The following is a 22,815-nucleotide window of genomic DNA, read 5'->3' as shown; positions in this document are numbered from 1 at the left end:
AAGAATTATGTGGGCTACAGCCCACTGGTGGCAGCAATAAACCTAGCAATAGGGAAAGGAGTTTTGATACAAAACACCTGAATAAGATAGTGCCCCCCTTTAAACAAGGGGATGACATCCACAAATGGATAACTGCTTTGGAGAGGGCCTGCACTGTGCAGGGTGTTCCCCAAAGTCAGTGGGCAGCTATCTTGTGGCTCTCCTTTGAAGGTAAAGGTAGAGATAAGCTCCTCACTACAAGAGTGGAGGATGCTAACAATTACCAAATCTTGAAAAATACACTGGTTGATGGGTTTGGTTTAACCACTGAGCAGTACAGGTTGCTGTTCAGAGACACCCAGAAAACTCAGTCTCAAGATTGGACTGACTTTGTTGATTGTGCCACTAAGGCTTTTGAAGGCTGGCTACTGGGTAGTAAGGTTACTGATTTTAAAGGATTGTACAATCTAATTATGAGGGAGCAAATCTTAAGTAATTGTCAGAACCAGTTATTACACCAGCACCTGGTAGACTCTGATCTGACCTCTCCACAGGAATTGGGTAAGAGGGCAGACAAATGGGTCAGAACCAGGGTCAGGCCTAAAAACCAGGGTGGTGACCAAAAGAAGGAATCAACCAAGCCTCAAGAGAAGGGTGGGGATAAATCCACAGAGAAGACTTCCCAAGGGCCCCAAAACTCCAACAAGGGTGGTGGGTCCCAGAACACTCCTTCAGAACAGAAGAAACCTTATTGCCATACCTGTAAACAGGTGGGCCATTACAGAAGTGATGCCAGTTGCCCTAAAAATGGCAATAAGGGAAATATACCCCCAGGTAATACTCCTAAACCTCCTGTTACCACTAGTGGTAATCCCCCAGGTGGTGAGAGTGCCCCCAAGAATGTGGTGGGCATTACTTTGGGCAATCAGGAGGACTATGGCCTAGCCAGGTCCCCTGACCACACTCTTGTCTGTGAGACTGGCATGGGGTTTGCCAACTTCACTACTGGACCCCACATTTTGGGAAAGTATAGACAAGAGGTCTTAGTGAATGGTCAGAAAGTTGAGGCATTCAGAGACACAGGGGCCAGCATCACCATGGTGATTGACCATCTGGTCCCCTCTGCTCAACTGACCCCTGGTTTCACTTATCAGGTGACAGACATTCATGGAGTGAAGAGAAGGCATCCCATGGCAGTAGTCAAGCTCAGCTGGGGTAATGTCACAGGGCCCATGAGAGTGGCAGTGACAGATAACCTACCTGTAGATTGCTTACTGGGGAATGACCTGGAACTCTCAGCATGGGCTGAGGTGGAGCAAGAGACTCACTCCAGAATGATAGGCCTATCCAGACAGGTTAGTGGGGCAGTAATAGCTACAGCCCCAGTCCAAGCACCATTCCTCCCTGAAAAGGTTGGAAGGGCAGTGGTAGCCACTGCCCAGGCTCAGACAGACTTTCTAGAACAGGATAGGAGGGCTGTGACAGTCACAGCCCAAACACAAACTGAGTGCCCTCCTGAAAAGGTTGGCAAGGTTGAAATGGTCTCAGCCTCTACTCAAACAGATAGTGAGGTTGTGAAGCCTGAAACAATGGATCACTCCACTCAAACAGAGAGCATTGAGGAGGAAGAAGAGTCTTCCCCCTCCCAGACACTAGGTGAGAGCCAGCCTCCTCAGGGAACTGACTCTACCCCTGTTGAAGGAACTGCCCCAGAGGTAGTCAGGCCTGGCCTGGAAGAGCCCCTGATGGCAGTGGACCCTTCCCAGGTGGGACCCAGTCTTGAGCAGGTAACCTGCACCTCTCTACCTTGCCTCAGTCAGCCCAGGGCTGAAGAGGTCAGGGAGGCCAGTGGTGGACCCCAAAGGGCCCCCTGTCCAAAAGAACCCCTTAATCAGCAGATTAGGATCACTGAAGCTGGTAAACCTAGCCAAGTGAAAATAAAACAGACTCCTGAGGGATCCCCCTTAAAAATAGTTAGGGACCTCCCACAGCTGGACACTGTTGGGCACAGCCAAACCTGGGGCCTAAAAACCCCAAACCTGACCTGTCCCTCCAGTAAGCCAAACAGAGGGACTCAGCCTCCAGCTTTAGGTAGCCAGAGGCTGACCCTGAGAGCTCAGTGCATCTCAGCTAAAGAAAGAAAGGCACACATGATGAATGGTGATTGGAGGAAGTTGAGCCCAAAGGTAGAGGAGCCTCACTTCAGTACTCCATCCCAGCATCAGCCTTCTTCTTTCCCAAGACACACCAAAGGCAGAGATTCCCTATGGTGGAGACCCTCAGATACCCTTAGGGTGAGGGGTTGCCTAGTGGACCATGACACAGGGGGAAACCAAGCCAGAGCTGGTCCTTCCTTATATGGCCACTTAGGTAATAGAGGCTTACCTGGACAAGGATAGCCTTATCTCCTTTCGTTTGGGGGGGGTTGTGTAGGAAGGTACCTCCTGACTATGGTTGCCCCCAACTTTTTGCCCTGTGTTTTAGCTGGTTTTTGACATAGTCGACCTGGGGGCCTGCCAATCAGGACCCCAGGCCTACTGCTCTCTCTGTAAAATGGATTCCATGTACCCTAGGTGCATTTCCAATTGGTACTGGGCCACCCTATCAGACCCCGTAACTCAGGGCATGGGTGTACCCAGGGCTGCCAGGGGCTGCAGCATGTATTATGCCACCCCTGGCTGGCCTCCTAAATTTGACACAACTGGCTGCATGACAGCTGGGGCAAAGTCGTGTAATCACCCTTTGCTGTAGGTGTAGTATACCTATACCGAACCCTAAAATGGACACACAGATTCCTATCAGTCACTCCTATGGCAGGCCTTGACAATCCTGAAGGCAGAGTGCTTGGAATCGTGTGAGATGGTGCTCTGGCATGAGCTGAGCCTGTCTGCAGCTTGCGGAACCAAGTCCTAATAGCTGTTCCATGATATCGCATACCATATACTCTTAAGTGCATTATAATCCTCGCGGTTAAATGCCAACTTTGGTATTGCTTTATCAAAACATGTCGAGTAAGGTGTCATACGAATTGGAATACTAACCCCTCGCCAATTCTGGCGACGGGGTTAGCATTCCACCCTTCTAGAGGGACACGACATGTATGTAACTGTGAACCCCGGTTAAAGTTAAACGAAGCCTCAGCTCCACAAAATGGATGCTGCCACCACAGACACGAGTCTGACCCCCTGCAGCTGGGAGTCCTTCCAGCGAGGGGAGCCTGGACAAAGGGTTTCCTGTCAGGGGCGGTGCTAGCACCGTCCCAGACATGGTTTTGTGTATCCTGGGTAGGCAGGGCTTTTCAGGAAGGTGACTGCTGAGTGGCACCCCGGTGCTCACTACGCATAGGCCAGTCTGAACCAGTTCCAGGGGCACACCAGCCCCTGGCCTGGGGAAGTCCGGCATGGCAGAGGGGTGTAACCACCCCCCTCCTAGTCCCACCCATAGGCAGGACCTAGTCACCGGGTCAGCCCCCTTTTTTAGTATAAAGATAGGAGCGGGCCCCCTGTTCAAATTAGATCATCTTTGGAATCAAGACACGACTTTCTTCGAAAGGACTTCAAGATTTCTTCTTCAAGATTCTCCCTTGTGGCTAAGGAGTAGTCACCCTGCATCCAGCGGGCACCATCCTAAGAACACTGCTGTCTGCTGCAAGTCCTTCTTCACGAATCCGACGACCCAGCTCGACGAGACCCGGCTTCCCTGGCACCTCTGACCTCTACTCACCTCTACAGCAAAGCTGAGAACCGTGAGTGCGACGAGACCTCGAGGGACCGACGATCGCCAAGACTGCACGACTTCTTTGTAACAAGCCCACCGAGTCTTCCACTGGTGAGTGCTTTGGGGTCCGAGAAGCCCCAACCCTGAGCAGCTCCAGCACCGAAGATCAGCCCTCCAGCATCTCCACGATCTGCGTGGGGCCCTTCTGCTTTTGCGTGCTCACCGCGCTGTGTGGCTACTAGCCGGCTGGCTTGTGGCCTTCTACACGACGCCCGACGACATCACTGCTGCTGGTCTGGTTGCTCCAGACTGGCCCTTGCTTCCTTCTTCAAGAGAGGCACCCCGGACCCTCCTGGTCCACTCCAGACGCCATTGTAGGTCCACCGCGTGGGCTTGAATTTGCCAAGGCTTTGTTGCCCAATCCTGGGTCCAGCGACGCCGACAGCTTCAATCTTCGTGGGACAGCTCGCTCCTCCTTCCTGGTCGCCGACAACGCCTCCTGGTCCGTGAGATCTTCGAGCACAGCGTCACCCACTCACCTAGTCGAGGTGGCTACCATCCGGTGCCCTCCTGGTGCCCACTGACTACTGGCTAGTAGTCTCGAACTTGGTCCCCTCTGCTTTCAGGTGTCATCTTCCTTCGATCCAGGCTTGGATCCATCGAACTTTCTTCACTGGTCGCCTGCCAGCAACTTCTTTCTTCCAGGCTCCTGGTCCGTCTACGAGGATTCCCGACGTCTTTTGAGACATATGCAGCTGCAGCCCCTGGGCTAGGTAACTTCGGCATTTCGGTGCCCCAGCATAGCCTCACTATCCAAGGGTCAGGATCCACTTTCGTTTTCCTCCTACCAGGTCGGGTTCGCCCGAGAACACTAACTTTGTCATTACTAGCTACCATAGACTTTGTCCCGCATCACGCGTGAGAGTGCACACTCTGCACCCGAGTCCCCTGGGTCTCCTAGAAGTAATCTGAAGATTCTATAGTCAAGTCCTAGCGATTCCTAAGCCTATTAGTACTGTACTTACCTGCTAGTAATTTCGCATTCCACTTTCAGAGTATATGGTTTTCCGTGCCCCTCGGGCATTTGTATATACTGTGCTAACTTAAGTATTTTCGTAAGAGTTTTGTGTTGTGCTTAGTACCCTGTCCTCATAAAGAGTACAGGGCTGTTGTGATTTATAATAAATATCTTGTTTATTTTCATAACACTTGTGTGGTGTCCTTTCACTGGGTATTCAAGGGGTATATGTGTGGTAAACAGCTGGCTTAACACGCCCTCTCGAGTCTTTAGCCTTAGACTGCTCGTATCCACGCTACTAGGATAGCTGGTCTATAAGGTTGACTTACAACCAATCATCAATAAGGGTTGCTGGACTGATACATAGTGTTCACTAGAATAGTGAGCACTGCATATCAGGCCACCTTCTCACATTGGTGAGCAGCGGTTGGGATTTGAGCTTGCTGTTGTTTTACCACACGTATCCTAAGAATATCTTGTTGAAAGATCACATAAGTACTGTTAGGTACATATAACTTAGCTTAGAATACTCTGAGTTCTACTGAACCAGCTGCTGCAGCTCCTCAAGGCTTAGCACACCTTGGCTGCAACTCTTAGCAAGGGATCAGTAGGCAAACACATAGTGTAGGTAGGTGCATCACTTACACCACACTAGAAACAGTATGTCAGACAAAGGAGGAAACTCTGAGTCTCCCCTTGTGTCAGTGGACCCTCCACAGGTCCTCACTTCCAGATATACTGTTCTTAGCTTCAGGGAGTTGAGACAGGTGTGTACCTCCAGGAAGATAAGACAGGGGTCTAACCCCACAACTTCCTTTCTGATTGGTCTCTTAGAGGCTTATGATGCCAGTAGGGCTGGTAACCCAGGCCCTTCTAATCCAGATGGCAGTATGCCCTCCTTACAGGGACCCTTTGATAGCCATGACCATCCCCTCCAGGAAGCAGATGATGCTGAGGATGAGGATGAGGATCAGTTGTCAGGGGATGAGGCAGATAAGGGACAGGTAGAAGTCAGCAGACTAACCAGGTCCAACTTAAGCAGACATGAGAATGGTACTAGGGGACCCCTGGGGCCACTCTCAGGTCAGCTTAACATTGGGAATGGACGAGTTAGGTCTCTATCCAGAGGCTCTAGCAGATCCCTTCAAACCAATGGCTCTCAGGACTCTGCTCTGAGGAGGATGACCTCCCCTCAGAGGAGAGTGTATGCAGCTAAAGAAAGGGCAGTCAAACTGAGGATTGAAAGGGAAGAACTTGCCCTGGCCAAAGAGAGACTTGCCTTTGCTAGAGAGCAAGAATTATGTGGGCTACAGCCCACTGGTGGCAGCAATAAACCTAGCAATAGGGAAAGGAGTTTTGATACAAAACACCTGAATAAGATAGTGCCCCCCTTTAAACAAGGGGATGACATCCACAAATGGATAACTGCTTTGGAGAGGGCCTGCACTGTGCAGGGTGTTCCCCAAAGTCAGTGGGCAGCTATCTTGTGGCTCTCCTTTGAAGGTAAAGGTAGAGATAAGCTCCTCACTACAAGAGTGGAGGATGCTAACAATTACCAAATCTTGAAAAATACACTGGTTGATGGGTTTGGTTTAACCACTGAGCAGTACAGGTTGCTGTTCAGAGACACCCAGAAAACTCAGTCTCAAGATTGGACTGACTTTGTTGATTGTGCCACTAAGGCTTTTGAAGGCTGGCTACTGGGTAGTAAGGTTACTGATTTTAAAGGATTGTACAATCTAATTATGAGGGAGCAAATCTTAAGTAATTGTCAGAACCAGTTATTACACCAGCACCTGGTAGACTCTGATCTGACCTCTCCACAGGAATTGGGTAAGAGGGCAGACAAATGGGTCAGAACCAGGGTCAGGCCTAAAAACCAGGGTGGTGACCAAAAGAAGGAATCAACCAAGCCTCAAGAGAAGGGTGGGGATAAATCCACAGAGAAGACTTCCCAAGGGCCCCAAAACTCCAACAAGGGTGGTGGGTCCCAGAACACTCCTTCAGAACAGAAGAAACCTTATTGCCATACCTGTAAACAGGTGGGCCATTACAAAAGTGATGCCAGTTGCCCTAAAAATGGCAATAAGGGAAATATACCCCCAGGTAATACTCCTAAACCTCCTGTTACCACTAGTGGTAACCCCCCAGGTGGTGAGAGTGCCCCCAAGAATGTGGTGGGCATTACTTTGGGCAATCAGGAGGACTATGGCCTAGCCAGGTCCCCTGACCACACTCTTGTCTGTGAGACTGGCATGGGGTTTGCCAACTTCACTACTGGACCCCACATTTTGGGAAAGTATAGACAAGAGGTCTTAGTGAATGGTCAGAAAGTTGAGGCATTCAGAGACACAGGGGCCAGCATCACCATGGTGATTGACCATCTGGTCCCCTCTGCTCAACTGACCCCTGGTTTCACTTATCAGGTGACAGACATTCATGGAGTGAAGAGAAGGCATCCCATGGCAGTAGTCAAGCTCAGCTGGGGTAATGTCACAGGGCCCATGAGAGTGGCAGTGACAGATAACCTACCTGTAGATTGCTTACTGGGGAATGACCTGGAACTCTCAGCATGGGCTGAGGTGGAGCAAGAGACTCACTCCAGAATGATAGGCCTATCCAGACAGGTTAGTGGGGCAGTAATAGCTACAGCCCCAGTCCAAGCACCATTCCTCCCTGAAAAGGTTGGAAGGGCAGTGGTAGCCACTGCCCAGGCTCAGACAGACTTTCCAGAACAGGATAGGAGGGCTGTGACAGTCACAGCCCAAACACAAACTGAGTGCCCTCCTGAAAAGGTTGGCAAGGTTGAAATGGTCTCAGCCTCTACTCAAACAGATAGTGAGGTTGTGAAGCCTGAAACAATGGATCACTCCACTCAAACAGAGAGCATTGAGGAGGAAGAAGAGTCTTCCCCCTCCCAGACACTAGGTGAGAGCCAGCCTCCTCAGGGAACTGACTCTACCCCTGTTGAAGGAACTGCCCCAGAGGTAGTCAGGCCTAGCCTGGCAGAGCCCCTGATGGCAGTGGACCCTTCCCAGGTGGGACCCAGTCTGGAGCAGGTAACCTGCACCTCTCTACCCTGCCTCAGTCAGCCCAGGGCTGAAGAGGTCAGGGAGGCCAGTGGTGGACCCCACAGGGCCCCCTGTCCAAAAGAACCCCTTAATCAGCAGATTAGGATCACTGAAGTTGGTAAACCTAGCCAAGTGAAAATAAAACAGACTCCTGAGGGATCCCCCTTAAAAATAGTTAGGGACCTCTCACAGCTGGACACTGTTGGGCACAGCCAAACCTGGGCCCTAAAAACCCCAAACCTGACCTGTCCCTCCAGTAAGCCAAACAGAGGGACTCAGCCTCCAGCTTTAGGTAGCCAGAGGCTGACCCTGAGAGCTCAGTGCATCTCAGATAAAGAAAGAAAGGCACACATGATGAATGGTGATTGGAGGAAGTTGAGCCCAAAGGTAGAGGAGCCTCACTTCAGTACTCCATCCCAGCATCAGCCTTCTTCTTTCCCAAGACACACCAAAGGCAGAGATTCCCTATGGTGGAGACCCTCAGATACCCTTAGGGTGAGGGGTTGCCTAGTGGACCATGACACAGGGGGAAACCAAGCCAGAGCTGGTCCTTCCTTATATGGCCACTTAGGTAATAGAGGCTTACCTGGACAAGGATAGCCTTATCTCCTTTCGTTTGGGGGGGGGGGTTGTGTAGGAAGGTACCTCCTGACTATGGTTGCCCCCAACTTTTTGCCCTGTGTTTTAGCTGGTTTTTGACATAGTCGACCTGGGGCCCTGCCAATCAGGACCCCAGGCCTACTGCTCTCTCTGTAAAATGGATTCCATATACCCTAGGTGCATTTCCAATTGGTACTGGGCCACCCTATCAGACCCCGTAACTCAGGGCATGGGTGTACCCAGGGCTGCCAGGGGCTGCAGCATGTATTATGCCACCCCTGGCTGGCCTCCTAAATTTGACACAACTGGCTGCATGACAGCTGGGGCAAAGTCGTGTAATCACCCTTTGCTGTAGGTGTAGTATACCTATACCTAACCCTAAAATGGACACACAGATTCCTATCAGTCACTCCTATGGCAGGCCTTGACAATCCTGAAGGCAGAGTGCTTGGAATCGTGTGAGATGGTGCTCTGGCATGAGCTGAGCCTGTCTGCAGCTTGCGGAACCAAGTCCTAATAGCTGTTCCATGATATCGCATACCATATACTCTTAAGTGCATTATAATCCTCGCGGTTAAATGCCAACTTTGGTATTGCTTTATCAAAACATGTCGAGTAAGGTGTCATACGAATTGGAATACTAACCCCTCGCCAATTCCGGCGACGGGGTTAGCATTCCACCCTTCTAGAGGGACATGACATGTATGTAACTGTGAACCCCGGTTAAAGTTAAACGAAGCCTCAGCTCCACAAAATGGATGCTGCCACCACAGACACGAGTCTGACCCCCTGCAGCTGGGAGTCCTTCCAGCGAGGGGAGCCTGGACAAAGGGTTTCCTGTCAGGGGCGGTGCTAGCACCGTCCCAGACATGGTTTTGTGTATCCTGGGTAGGCAGGGCTTTTCAGGAAGGTGACTGCTGAGTGGCACCCCGGTGCTCACTACGCATAGGCCAGTCTGAACCAGTTCCAGGGGCACACCAGCCCCTGGCCTGGGGAAGTCCGGCATGGCAGAGGGGTGTAACCACCCCCCTCCTAGTCCCACCCATAGGCAGGACCTAGTCACCGGGTCAGCCCCCTTTTTTAGTATAAAGATAGGAGCGGGCCCCCTGTTCAAATTAGATCATCTTTGGAATCAAGACACGACTTTCTTCGAAAGGACTTCAAGATTTCTTCTTCAAGATTCTCCCTTGTGGCTAAGGAGTAGTCACCCTGCATCCAGCGGGCACCATCCTAAGAACACTGCGGTCTGCTGCAAGTCCTTCTTCACGAATCCGACGACCCAGCTCGACGAGACCCGGCTTCCCTGGCACCTCTGACCTCTACTCACCTCTACAGCAAAGCTGAGAACCGTGAGTGCGACGAGACCTCGAGGGACCGACGATCGCCAAGACTGCACGACTTCTTTGTAACAAGCCCACCGAGTCTTCCACTGGTGAGTGCTTTGGGGTCCGAGAAGCCCCAACCCTGAGCAGCTCCAGCACCGAAGATCAGCCCTCCAGCATCTCCACGATCTGCGTGGGGCCCTTCTGCTTTTGCGTGCTCACCGCGCTGTGTGGCTACTAGCCGGCTGGCTTGTGGCCTTCTACACGACGCCCGACGACATCACTGCTGCTGGTCTGGTTGCTCCAGACTGGCCCTTGCTTCCTTCTTCAAGAGAGGCACCCCGGACCCTCCTGGTCCACTCCAGACGCCATTGTAGGTCCACCGCGTGGGCTTGAATTTGCCAAGGCTTTGTTGCCCAATCCTGGGTCCAGCGACGCCGACAGCTTCAATCTTCGTGGGACAGCTCGCTCCTCCTTCCTGGTCGCCGACAACGCCTCCTGGTCCGTGAGATCTTCGAGCACAGCGTCACCCACTCACCTAGTCGAGGTGGCTACCATCCGGTGCCCTCCTGGTGCCCACTGACTACTGGCTAGTAGTCTCGAACTTGGTCCCCTCTGCTTTCAGGTGTCATCTTCCTTCGATCCAGGCTTGGATCCATCGAACTTTCTTCACTGGTCGCCTGCCAGCAACTTCTTTCTTCCAGGCTCCTGGTCCGTCTACGAGGATTCCCGACGTCTTTTGAGACATATGCAGCTGCAGCCCCTGGGCTAGGTAACTTCGGCATTTCGGTGCCCCAGCATAGCCTCACTATCCAAGGGTCAGGATCCACTTTCGTTTTCCTCCTACCAGGTCGGGTTCGCCCGAGAACACTAACTTTGTCATTACTAGCTACCATAGACTTTGTCCCGCATCACGCGTGAGAGTGCACACTCTGCACCCGAGTCCCCTGGGTCTCCTAGAAGTAATCTGAAGATTCTATAGTCAAGTCCTAGCGATTCCTAAGCCTATTAGTACTGTACTTACCTGCTAGTAATTTCGCATTCCACTTTCAGAGTATATGGTTTTCCGTGCCCCTCGGGCATTTGTATATACTGTGCTAACTTAAGTATTTTCGTAAGAGTTTTGTGTTGTGCTTAGTACCCTGTCCTCATAAAGAGTACAGGGCTGTTGTGATTTATAATAAATATCTTGTTTATTTTCATAACACTTGTGTGGTGTCCTTTCACTGGGTATTCAAGGGGTATATGTGTGGTAAACAGCTGGCTTAACACGCCCTCTCGAGTCTTTAGCCTTAGACTGCTCGTATCCACGCTACTAGGATAGCTGGTCTATAAGGTTGACTTACAACCAATCATCAATAAGGGTTGCTGGACTGATACATAGTGTTCACTAGAATAGTGAGCACTGCATATCAGGCCACCTTCTCACAGCAATTCCTTGTCAGTGATGCTGTAGTTGATCTCACAAGAAGTTAGTTTCAGAGAGAAATATGCCACAGGGTGTAGTTGACCAGTATCCGGATTTCTCTGTGAGAGGATACCTCCTATGGCGTAGTATGATGCATCCGTCTCCATGATGAACGGCTGACTAGCATCTGGATGCCGAAGAATGGGAGCAGTCACGAAACAAGTCTTCAATGTTCGGAAGGCACTTTCCGCAGAATCGGTCCACTTGAAGGCAGCTCCCTTCTTCAGTAGATGGGTTAATGGCTGGATAATCCTAGAGAAGTCCTTGATGAATCTTCTGTAAAAGTTTGCAAAACCCAAAAAGCTCTGCAAAGCCTTTACAGACGACGGAGATTCCCACTGAACAATAGCCTGTGTTTTCTTTTTATCCATCTGGACACCCTTCGGACCGATGACATATCCCAAGAACTCCACTTCGTTTGTATGAAACAGACACTTCTCGAGCTTGGCATACAACTCATGTCGTTGCAATCGTTCCAGAACCTCCATCACGTGTCTAACATGTTCTTCCCCCGTAGAGGAATAAATCAAGATGTCATCTATATAGACTATGCATGACACATCCAATAAGCCCCGCAACACCTCGTCCATGAAGAATTGGAATGCCGCGGGGGCATTGCAGAGGCCAAACGGCATAACTTGGTATTCGTAGAGCCCGTATCGGGTACGGAAAGCAGTCTTCCACTCGTCTCCTCTACGAACGCGCACCAGATGATAAGCTCCCCGTAGATCCAACTTGGGGAAAATCTTAGCCTCTTTTAACTGATCCAACAGGACTGGAATCAGAGGCAGCGGGTACCTGTTCTTCCTGGTAACTCTGTTAATAGCCCGATAATCTATGCATGTTCTCAAGCCCCCCTCCTTCTTAGGGATGAAAAACAGGGGCGACGAAGCAGGAGACGTAGACGGACGGATGAATCCGGATTCTAGCAATTTCTTCAAATATTGTTGCAAGTACACGTTTTCTGCTTCAGTGAGAGCGTATACCCTGCTACACGGAATGTTTGCTCCGGGTTCCAGTTCTATGACACAGTCATATTCCCGATGTGGGGGCAGTTTACTGGCTTCTTTTTCGCTAAAGACATCTTGGTACGCTCGATATACATCCGGAAGTGTAGTGATAGCATTGACCCCCAATGCTCTTCCTCCTGAAGCTAAGGTACTAGCAGGCGTTTCCATTCTGATTTCCTCATGAGGATGTGTTGGAGTACAATGTTCTTTGCAGTATACAGAGCTCAGTGTGATAGAACGAGCAGCCCACTTAACAACTGAATCGTGTTGGGTTAACCAGGGCATGCCCAAAGTCAATCTGAACTGAGGAGCATCGATCAAATCAAATGATATATATTCGTAGTGTTCTTGTCCTACTTGCATCACTAATGGCCTGGTATGATAACACACTGGGCCCGATGTCAAATCCGATCCATCTACAGCTTTCACTGCTTCAGGTGCATCTTTTTCAATGCATGGTATTCCCAATCTCCTAGCATACTGAACATCAATGAAATTACCCGTAGCTCCTGAATCAAGCATAGCATGTACCATCACAGGTATTTCTCCAGGCCATGTAAGGGTAACACACAGATTCATGTGGGGCACAGACGGTTGCATGGTATTAGCAATGGCATGAGAGACCTCCTTCACTTCATCCAAGCTCAAACCAAGGGCCTCTGGTTTGTTTGAGCCTTCTCGTTTCCCGAATCCTGTGAGGGATATTCAACTGCAGGTATATTTCTGTTGTTCTTTGTTTTAGCTTTGCAGTCTCTGATAAAATGCCCTGGCTTTCCACAATACATGCAAAGTTTTTGGTTGCGTCGACGTGTTCGTTCTTCCTGGCTCAAAGGACCTCTGACTCCCCCTATTTGCATAGGTTCCGAAGTGTCTGTATTAGATGCACCCTCCGACGCCACTTTAGGTTTTGTTACTGGTAATCGCAACTCATAGCGGTACTTGTCGCCCTTCCGTTCCTGTAACCGATGATCCAGCTGTATCGTAAGATCTATCAATTCTTCACAAGAAGTATGCATGTTCACCACCTGAGCCAGAACATCCTTTAGCTCCCCTCTTAATCCTTGATAAAACAAGGAAACTCGTTTGGCAGACGGCCAATCAGTCTCGACAACAAGACGGTTGAAATGGGTGATGTAGGTCAATAAATCCAGTGATCCCTGTTTAAGCGTTATCAGTTCCCGATCCAAGGACAACATATGAGCCTTGCGATCAAACAACTTACGCATTTCCTCACAAAAATTGTCAAAATTAGCTAACACAGGATCATTTTTATCAATTAAAGGAAATGACCAACTCGCAGCGTTGCCTCCCAAATAAGACAACATAAAGGCGGTCTTAGAATGGTCATCGGGGAAAACAGAGGGTTTGCACATAAAGTGCAGCTTACACTGCCCTAAAAAGGTACTGAATTTCCTAGGATCCCCTAAGAACCTTTCAGGCGGTGCCAAGGGTAATTGTACAGGTTGTATAACCTGAATGGTGGATGGGCCCTGAACTCCTGGGGCTAAATGGGAAGGTACATGAACTGAGGGGGGGGGGGTAAAGTAGCCTCCCTAATGTACTGCTTTCCTGTAGGTCTAACTTGGGCCAATCCCTCAACATCACGTCTTAATGCACCCATCTCACTCCTCATGTCGTGATTCTCCACTCTCACTGCGTCTACCTCAACCCGTAAAGCAGTTAAGGATTCCAACAAGGTTTGTAATACAGTATTGGTGTCCATCGCTCAGGCCGCAAATAGACGTGGGCTTGTCACTCTGTCACAAACAAGGCAGGATGACTAACCTTAAAAGTCAGAAGCAGCAGGAGCAATATCGTAGCTTAATTCCTTCCTCCCTAGAAGCGGCCCCCCCAGGCGTGTCATACATATAACACACTTCTAGGTTGACCTCCTCCAGGGAAGGGGAAAAATGGAGAAATAAAATATAATAGGCTGGCAGCCAGAAATCATCTACAGCAGGCGAAGACAGATTAGAAGTCCCTTTTTCACATCTGCTTGCTGAATCTGCATGAATACACAAAAAGACACTTGTCAATATTAACCCCCTCCCTTTCATAAAGCCCAAAAGGCAGAAAGGTACAAAGAAGAAGTAAGACTCACTGTCTATGCTGCCACACACATCCAAGAAGACAAAGTCCAATGAAAAAGAAAGGAAAGTAATCCAAGTCTGAAAGAGCACAACTCCAAAGAGAAAGCAAAATCTTAGTTCCAAATGCACATCTAAGAAACTAATGTGCTCTCTCTGTATTTTGAACTGTATTCCCCTTCTCCGTGGCAAATCAAAAATATAATAGTTCAGCCTTTCTCAAATCCACACGGGCAGTAGGCTGGGGGTCATTTCACTAAATCACATGGCACCAGAATATCCAGCCAAAAACAAAGGGGCAGGCTGGGGAAAAAATACAGTCTCGATACCTCCGTGTGAAATACTAATCAAGGCGCCCAACTCTCTTTGAAATGAAAGGAGGAGACACGAGGGAAAATCAGCGTCTCTTTGCACAGTCCGTAATTGCCACACAATGTTCACTTCCCTTAAATGCAGCTGGAGTATTCTCCGCGTCTTTTCGTAAGCAGCGCGGCTCCCCGGCTCTCAGCGCGGCTCTCCGGCTCTTAGCGCGGCTCCCCGGCTCTCAGCGCGGCTCTCAGAGGTCAAAGGGGCGTAAACAAGCCGTGTAGCGGAAAAGTCTTGCACACGGCAATGCTCGGTCTCCGCTAACTCCGAGCAAATAACTCTTCACCAGAAGTTTTCCAAGAGCCCGATAAGGCTTAACCAGGCACAGAGCAGATCGGCTCTCAGGTGACAAGCACTGGAAGCAAGGAGTGAAAGAAAGAAATAGGAATCAGGAAAAATGACCAACAACACAAACAACAGACTACACACCAGGCACTCTGGGAGATGCAGTTCTTCCAACATGGGCCTGAATCATGACATGCACACACTAACGCATTGATGCACACAGAGGCTTGATGCACATACATAAGCACTGCTGCAGAGACAGTGATGTACAGACAGAAAAAGTAATGTACATACAGAGACAATGATGCACACAGATGAGTGTTGCACATACAGAGACAGTGATGTACATACACAGACAAACACGTACACAGAGACAGAAACACATACACAGACACAGTGATGCACACACAGAGACAATGATGTAAACACAGAGACAGATACGCAAGTACAGTACAAATACAGAGACAATGACGTATCCACAGAGATAGTAATACACACATAAAACCAATCCTGAACACACAGAGACAGTAATGTACACACATACACAGTGATACACACACACACACAATGTATCTAAGCAATGCTTGTATGCGATCCTTAGAGAATTTCTAGATCATACATTCTTTTTCATCTACTGCATGTCCACTTTGCTGTTTTTTTCCTATTAATTTACTTGTAATGCCTATCATGTATGCATTTGCAGCGAGCGCAACAACAAAGCAAACACGCGATAATTAGATATACATGCTTATTATTAAGTATAGAATAACACTGCTGCGCGTTACAGACACCACTAGCACACGAGCGCTAACATTTCCCAAGAAGCTAGAACATGCACACGCCTCCCACTAATTAATCGTGGCTTTTCAAGATGTACTCAACATTGTCTTATAAACTACAATTGTCATCACAAACATGGACTAATACCGTCACTTTCCAGTGCATTACCCCTGCCCTCTCGGGTCGTAATTAACAATTGCGTTAGAAAGAAAGTAAAGTTTAGCGGGGTTTAAAATAATAGAGTGAACGCCCCAAACTCCTTAGCTATGCGGCAGGGGGTGCGGGGGGCATCCACCGACTGTTTGTGTAAGGAATCTGACCACAAAGCAGACGCTGCAGCGCTCGAGCGGGCTGACACAAATGGGCACTGTAAAAAACAGGGAGTGTCAGCCGCAGCGGGACTGTGCACACTCTATAGTATTACGAATTCCCCAAACAAAAAAATCCCACCACTAAAGCCACTGTACATTACCATATTTATTTCAGAGATGTAAAAACAGGTATTTTTATTATACATTTCCAGTGCATTACCCCTGCCCTCTCGGGTGGTAATTAACAATACGTTAGAAAGAAAGTAAACTTTAACAGGGGTTTAGAATAAAAGAGTGAACGCCCAAGCTCCTTAGATATGCAGCCGAGGGGGTGGGGGGTAGGGGGGCCACCGGCTGCTTGTGTGGGGAGTCTGAGCACAAAGCAGGTGCTGCGGCGCTCAAGCAGCCTGACACAAAAGGGCACTGTAAAGAAACAATGTGTTGGCCGCAGTGGGACTGTGTGCACACTCTACAGAATAACGAATTCCCAAAACGAAAAACTCGCACCACTAAAGCCACTGCGCGTAACGAGATTCATTCCAGAACTGGGAAAAGCGAGTATTTTTATACATTCTCCAATTTAGTGCGTGCACTATATCCACTTCATGACGGTGTATATTTAATTTGGGTATAGGTGGAAACAACAACAAAGCAAAACGAGTGGTGCACACGCACCACAGAGGAGCGGGGTCAAGGGGGCGCAAGAGAGGCGAACGCGCAGTGCTGCTCGTGCGAGGAATGGTGTTTACTCTGTGGGGCTGAAGTGGTTTCAGTGAGAGCAGAGAAAAGAAAATCGAGACTAGTGCACACGCGCCCACCATCTGTCTTGCGCGCCCAGCATCTGACTTCAATTACCGCGAGCCATGACAGCTGGTAATTGAAGATTTATGCCCTTCTGATGCTCGTGTCCGCACGGAATATGCAGGAAGCGGAGCAACTCAACAGCCTATGGCTCATTGCGTGCTCTCTTCCAAAAAGACACGCACCAGAAGGCCACTTGAAATGTAGCTTGCAAAAATAAAGGACTAAAAATCACGAGCAGCCAGGAATTTTTAGGTAGCTGTTCGGAAACACTAACTACAGGACTCTTGGGCTCCGCCCACACTGCTGACGCAGTGTGACGTAGGCCCGAGCCCTAAAAAGTACATCATAAGTCAATGAATCATCACAATCTCCCAGAAAATCGATTCACCAGGTCCCAATACATTATCATACAATACATAAAACAGATAAATGGCATTATCATCAAATCCATACTAATATAATAAAGAGAGAGCCCAAACCTTTGAGGCGGGTAATCTCAGGAACCACAGCACCAATCACAACACCCAATACAGCGTTGGAAAGGGCAGTTGCAGCAGAAGGACATAGGCTATGCAGACGCCCACCATATACATTTAACAGGTAGAAGAACCGTGCCAGCAAAGTAGTCCCTTGTGGGCGTGTCTGCGTTGTGCTGTGGGCGTGTGCTGGGGGCGTGACAAACACTGGGGGCGTGTGGTACGTTCCGCCCTTCATGCCATGTCTCATATCGTGTGCTAATCCCACCCTGCTCCCTTTAAATACCCCGATTTACAAAAGGGGGTGGTGATGAACAGAGTGTCTGAATTGAGCAGACCACTCTTACCCAGTCCAAAGATCAGGGCTTGATCCATCACCGTTATTTATCTCACTGCCCCATCCCAGCTCAGAATCTGGCTATATGCAAATCAGTCTGTCCCTGGCCCAGTGCATCATGGGAACAGGGCAGACTAAACTACCAAGCCAATTCTTTACCAGAAAGGAGACAAGCTACCGGGGACCGGTTTCTGGCATTTCAGCCTCTTCGGCCCGGCTTGCTTGAATCCTGATGGAGCAGTGAGAAAGGGACTCATGTCTGAGTATACCCTGCCACACCTATAGTGGCCAAAATCGATTTACAAAAGGGGGTGGTGATGAACAGAGTGTCTGAATTGAGCAGACCACTCTTACCCAGTCCAAAGATCAGGGCTTGATCCATCACCGTTATTTATCTCACTGCCCCATCCCAGCTCAGAATCTGGCTATATGCAAATCAGTCTGTCCCTGGCCCAGTGCATCATGGGAACAGGGCAGACTAAACTACCAAGCCAATTCTTTACCAGAAAGGAGACAAGCTACCGGGGACCGGTTTCTGGCATTTCAGCCTCTTCGGCCCGGCTTGCTTGAATCCTGATGGAGCAGTGAGAAAGGGACTCATGTCTGAGTATACCCTGCCACACCTATAGTGGCCAAAATCGATTTACAAAAGGGGGTGGTGATGAACAGAGTGTCTGAATTGAGCAGACCACTCTTACCCAGTCCAAAGATCAGGGCTTGATCCATCACCGTTATTTATCTCACTGCCCCATCCCAGCTCAGAATCTGGCTATATGCAAATCAGTCTGTCCCTGGCCCAGTGCATCATGGGAACAGGGCAGACTAAACTACCAAGCCAATTCTTTACCAGAAAGGAGACAAGCTACCGGGGACCGGTTTCTGGCATTTCAGCCTCTTCGGCCCGGCTTGCTTGAATCCTGATGGAGCAGTGAGAAAGGGACTCATGTCTGAGTATACCCTGCCACACCTATAGTGGCCAAAATCGATTTACAAAAGGGGGTGGTGATGAACAGAGTGTCTGAATTGAGCAGACCACTCTTACCCAGTCCAAAGATCAGGGCTTGATCCATCACCGTTATTTATCTCACTGCCCCATCCCAGCTCAGAATCTGGCTATATGCAAATCAGTCTGTCCCTGGCCCAGTGCATCATGGGAACAGGGCAGACTAAACTACCAAGCCAATTCTTTACCAGAAAGGAGACAAGCTACCGGGGACCGGTTTCTGGCATTTCAGCCTCTTCGGCCCGGCTTGCTTGAATCCTGATGGAGCAGTGAGAAAGGGACTCATGTCTGAGTATACCCTGCCACACCTATAGTGGCCAAAATCGATTTACAAAAGGGGGTGGTGATGAACAGAGTGTCTGAATTGAGCAGACCACTCTTACCCAGTCCAAAGATCAGGGCTTGATCCATCACCGTTATTTATCTCACTGCCCCATCCCAGCTCAGAATCTGGCTATATGCAAATCAGTCTGTCCCTGGCCCAGTGCATCATGGGAACAGGGCAGACTAAACTACCAAGCCAATTCTTTACCAGAAAGGAGACAAGCTACCGGGGACCGGTTTCTGGCATTTCAGCCTCTTCGGCCCGGCTTGCTTGAATCCTGATGGAGCAGTGAGAAAGGGACTCATGTCTGAGTATACCCTGCCACACCTATAGTGGCCAAAATCGATTTACAAAAGGGGGTGGTGATGAACAGAGTGTCTGAATTGAGCAGACCACTCTTACCCAGTCCAAAGATCAGGGCTTGATCCATCACCGTTATTTATCTCACTGCCCCATCCCAGCTCAGAATCTGGCTATATGCAAATCAGTCTGTCCCTGGCCCAGTGCATCATGGGAACAGGGCAGACTAAACTACCAAGCCAATTCTTTACCAGAAAGGAGACAAGCTACCGGGGACCGGTTTCTGGCATTTCAGCCTCTTCGGCCCGGCTTGCTTGAATCCTGATGGAGCAGTGAGAAAGGGACTCATGTCTGAGTATACCCTGCCACACCTATAGTGGCCAAAATCGATTTACAAAAGGGGGTGGTGATGAACAGAGTGTCTGAATTGAGCAGACCACTCTTACCCAGTCCAAAGATCAGGGCTTGATCCATCACCGTTATTTATCTCACTGCCCCATCCCAGCTCAGAATCTGGCTATATGCAAATCAGTCTGTCCCTGGCCCAGTGCATCATGGGAACAGGGCAGACTAAACTACCAAGCCAATTCTTTACCAGAAAGGAGACAAGCTACCGGGGACCGGTTTCTGGCATTTCAGCCTCTTCGGCCCGGCTTGCTTGAATCCTGATGGAGCAGTGAGAAAGGGACTCATGTCTGAGTATACCCTGCCACACCTATAGTGGCCAAAATCGATTTACAAAAGGGGGTGGTGATGAACAGAGTGTCTGAATTGAGCAGACCACTCTTACCCAGTCCAAAGATCAGGGCTTGATCCATCACCGTTATTTATCTCACTGCCCCATCCCAGCTCAGAATCTGGCTATATGCAAATCAGTCTGTCCCTGGCCCAGTGCATCATGGGAACAGGGCAGACTAAACTACCAAGCCAATTCTTTACCAGAAAGGAGACAAGCTACCGGGGACCGGTTTCTGGCATTTCAGCCTCTTCGGCCCGGCTTGCTTGAATCCTGATGGAGCAGTGAGAAAGGGACTCATGTCTGAGTATACCCTGCCACACCTATAGTGGCCAAAATCGATTTACAAAAGGGGGTGGTGATGAACAGAGTGTCTGAATTGAGCAGACCACTCTTACCCAGTCCAAAGATCAGGGCTTGATCCATCACCGTTATTTATCTCACTGCCCCATCCCAGCTCAGAATCTGGCTATATGCAAATCAGTCTGTCCCTGGCCCAGTGCATCATGGGAACAGGGCAGACTAAACTACCAAGCCAATTCTTTACCAGAAAGGAGACAAGCTACCGGGGACCGGTTTCTGGCATTTCAGCCTCTTCGGCCCGGCTTGCTTGAATCCTGATGGAGCAGTGAGAAAGGGACTCATGTCTGAGTATACCCTGCCACACCTATAGTGGCCAAAATCGATTTACAAAAGGTGGTGGTGATGAACAGAGTGTCTGAATTGAGCAGACCACTCTTACCCAGTCCAAAGATCAGGGCTTGATCCATCACCGTTATTTATCTCACTGCCCCATCCCAGCTCAGAATCTGGCTATATGCAAATCAGTCTGTCCCTGGCCCAGTGCATCATGGGAACAGGGCAGACTAAACTACCAAGCCAATTCTTTACCAGAAAGGAGACAAGCTACCGGGGACCGGTTTCTGGCATTTCAGCCTCTTCGGCCCGGCTTGCTTGAATCCTGATGGAGCAGTGAGAAAGGGACTCATGTCTGAGTATACCCTGCCACACCTATAGTGGCCAAAATCGATTTACAAAAGGGGGTGGTGATGAACAGAGTGTCTGAATTGAGCAGACCACTCTTACCCAGTCCAAAGATCAGGGCTTGATCCATCACCGTTATTTATCTCACTGCCCCATCCCAGCTCAGAATCTGGCTATATGCAAATCAGTCTGTCCCTGGCCCAGTGCATCATGGGAACAGGGCAGACTAAACTACCAAGCCAATTCTTTACCAGAAAGGAGACAAGCTACCGGGGACCGGTTTCTGGCATTTCAGCCTCTTCGGCCCGGCTTGCTTGAATCCTGATGGAGCAGTGAGAAAGGGACTCATGTCTGAGTATACCCTTCCACACCTATAGTGGCCAAAATCGATTTACAAAAGGGGGTGGTGATGAACAGAGTGTCTGAATTGAGCAGACCACTCTTACCCAGTCCAAAGATCAGGGCTTGATCCATCACCGTTATTTATCTCACTGCCCCATCCCAGCTCAGAATCTGGCTATATGCAAATCAGTCTGTCCCTGGCCCAGTGCATCATGGGAACAGGGCAGACTAAACTACCAAGCCAATTCTTTACCAGAAAGGAGACAAGCTACCGGGGACCGGTTTCTGGCATTTCAGCCTCTTCGGCCCGGCTTGCTTGAATCCTGATGGAGCAGTGAGAATACTGCACCCCATAATCATAACCCACCCTTACTCCTTAAAATACCCCAACACCATTAAACACTAACCCATCTTAACCCTAAAAATACCCCTGTACCCCAAAAACCAATCCTAGCCCTGAACCCTATAAATACCCCTGTACCCCAAAACCCAAACCTAGCCCTGAACCCTAAAATACCACTGTACCCCAAAACCCAAACCTACCCCTGAACCCTAAAATACCCCTGTACCCCAAAACCCAAACCTAACCCTGAACCTTAAAAATAACCCTGTAGCCCAAAACACAAACCTACCCCTGAACCCTAAAATACCCCTGTACCCCAAAACCCAAACCTAGCCCTGAACCCTAAAAATACCCCTGTACCCCAAACCTAGCCCTGAACCCTTAAAATACCCCTGTACCCCAAAACCCAAACCTACCTCTGAACCCTAAAAATACCCCTATACCCCAAAACCCAAACCTAGCCCTGAACCCTAAAAATACCCCTGTACCCCAAAACCCATACCTATCCCTAAACCCTAAAACTACCCCTGTACCCCATAACCCAAAACTATATCTGAACCCTTAAAATACCCAAACACCCCAAAACATATACCCCTATACCCATACTTAACATTAAAAAAACATGCTTTTACCATTCATGCATTTACAACAAATTTCGTTGTAAATGTATGCATGGTAAAATCATATAAAATGTAATGCCATGCGTTATAATGGCATTGCGGAGTCATGGTACTTTCGTATTGAAAGTGTGCGGAGTGATGGTATGCGGAAAGAAAGTTCCGGAATAATCAGTGTTTACCCTCCCCCGATAAGTACATTGGTGGCACGGCGGCCCACATCTCCAGCAACATACTCATATTTTTTCACCACCCACTTGAAAAATGCACAGGTCTCTCTCATTGATGGCCAGCACCGACATACACTTTTAGACACACCTCCCGCCACAAGTTCTAGAATTGCGAACTTTAGAGCTGGGTAGTTACGTTCGAATCTCGGCATCAGCTCAACATCCTGTGATTCCAGGCAAATCGCTTTGTCTGACAGTGCCTACTACAAATGAATGTGTTCTTCTGTAATGTAAATTGTGCTCATGCCATGTTGTCGAGTTCGCGCTATATAATATTGCAAGGAAAAATAAAGTAGGGAAACTC

The sequence above is a fragment of the Lissotriton vulgaris genome, chromosome 12, assembly GCF_964263255.1.
Source record: "Lissotriton vulgaris chromosome 12, aLisVul1.2, whole genome shotgun sequence".
In the NCBI taxonomy this organism is placed as follows: Eukaryota; Metazoa; Chordata; class Amphibia; order Caudata; family Salamandridae; genus Lissotriton; species Lissotriton vulgaris.
This window is presented reverse-complemented; position numbering follows the sequence as displayed.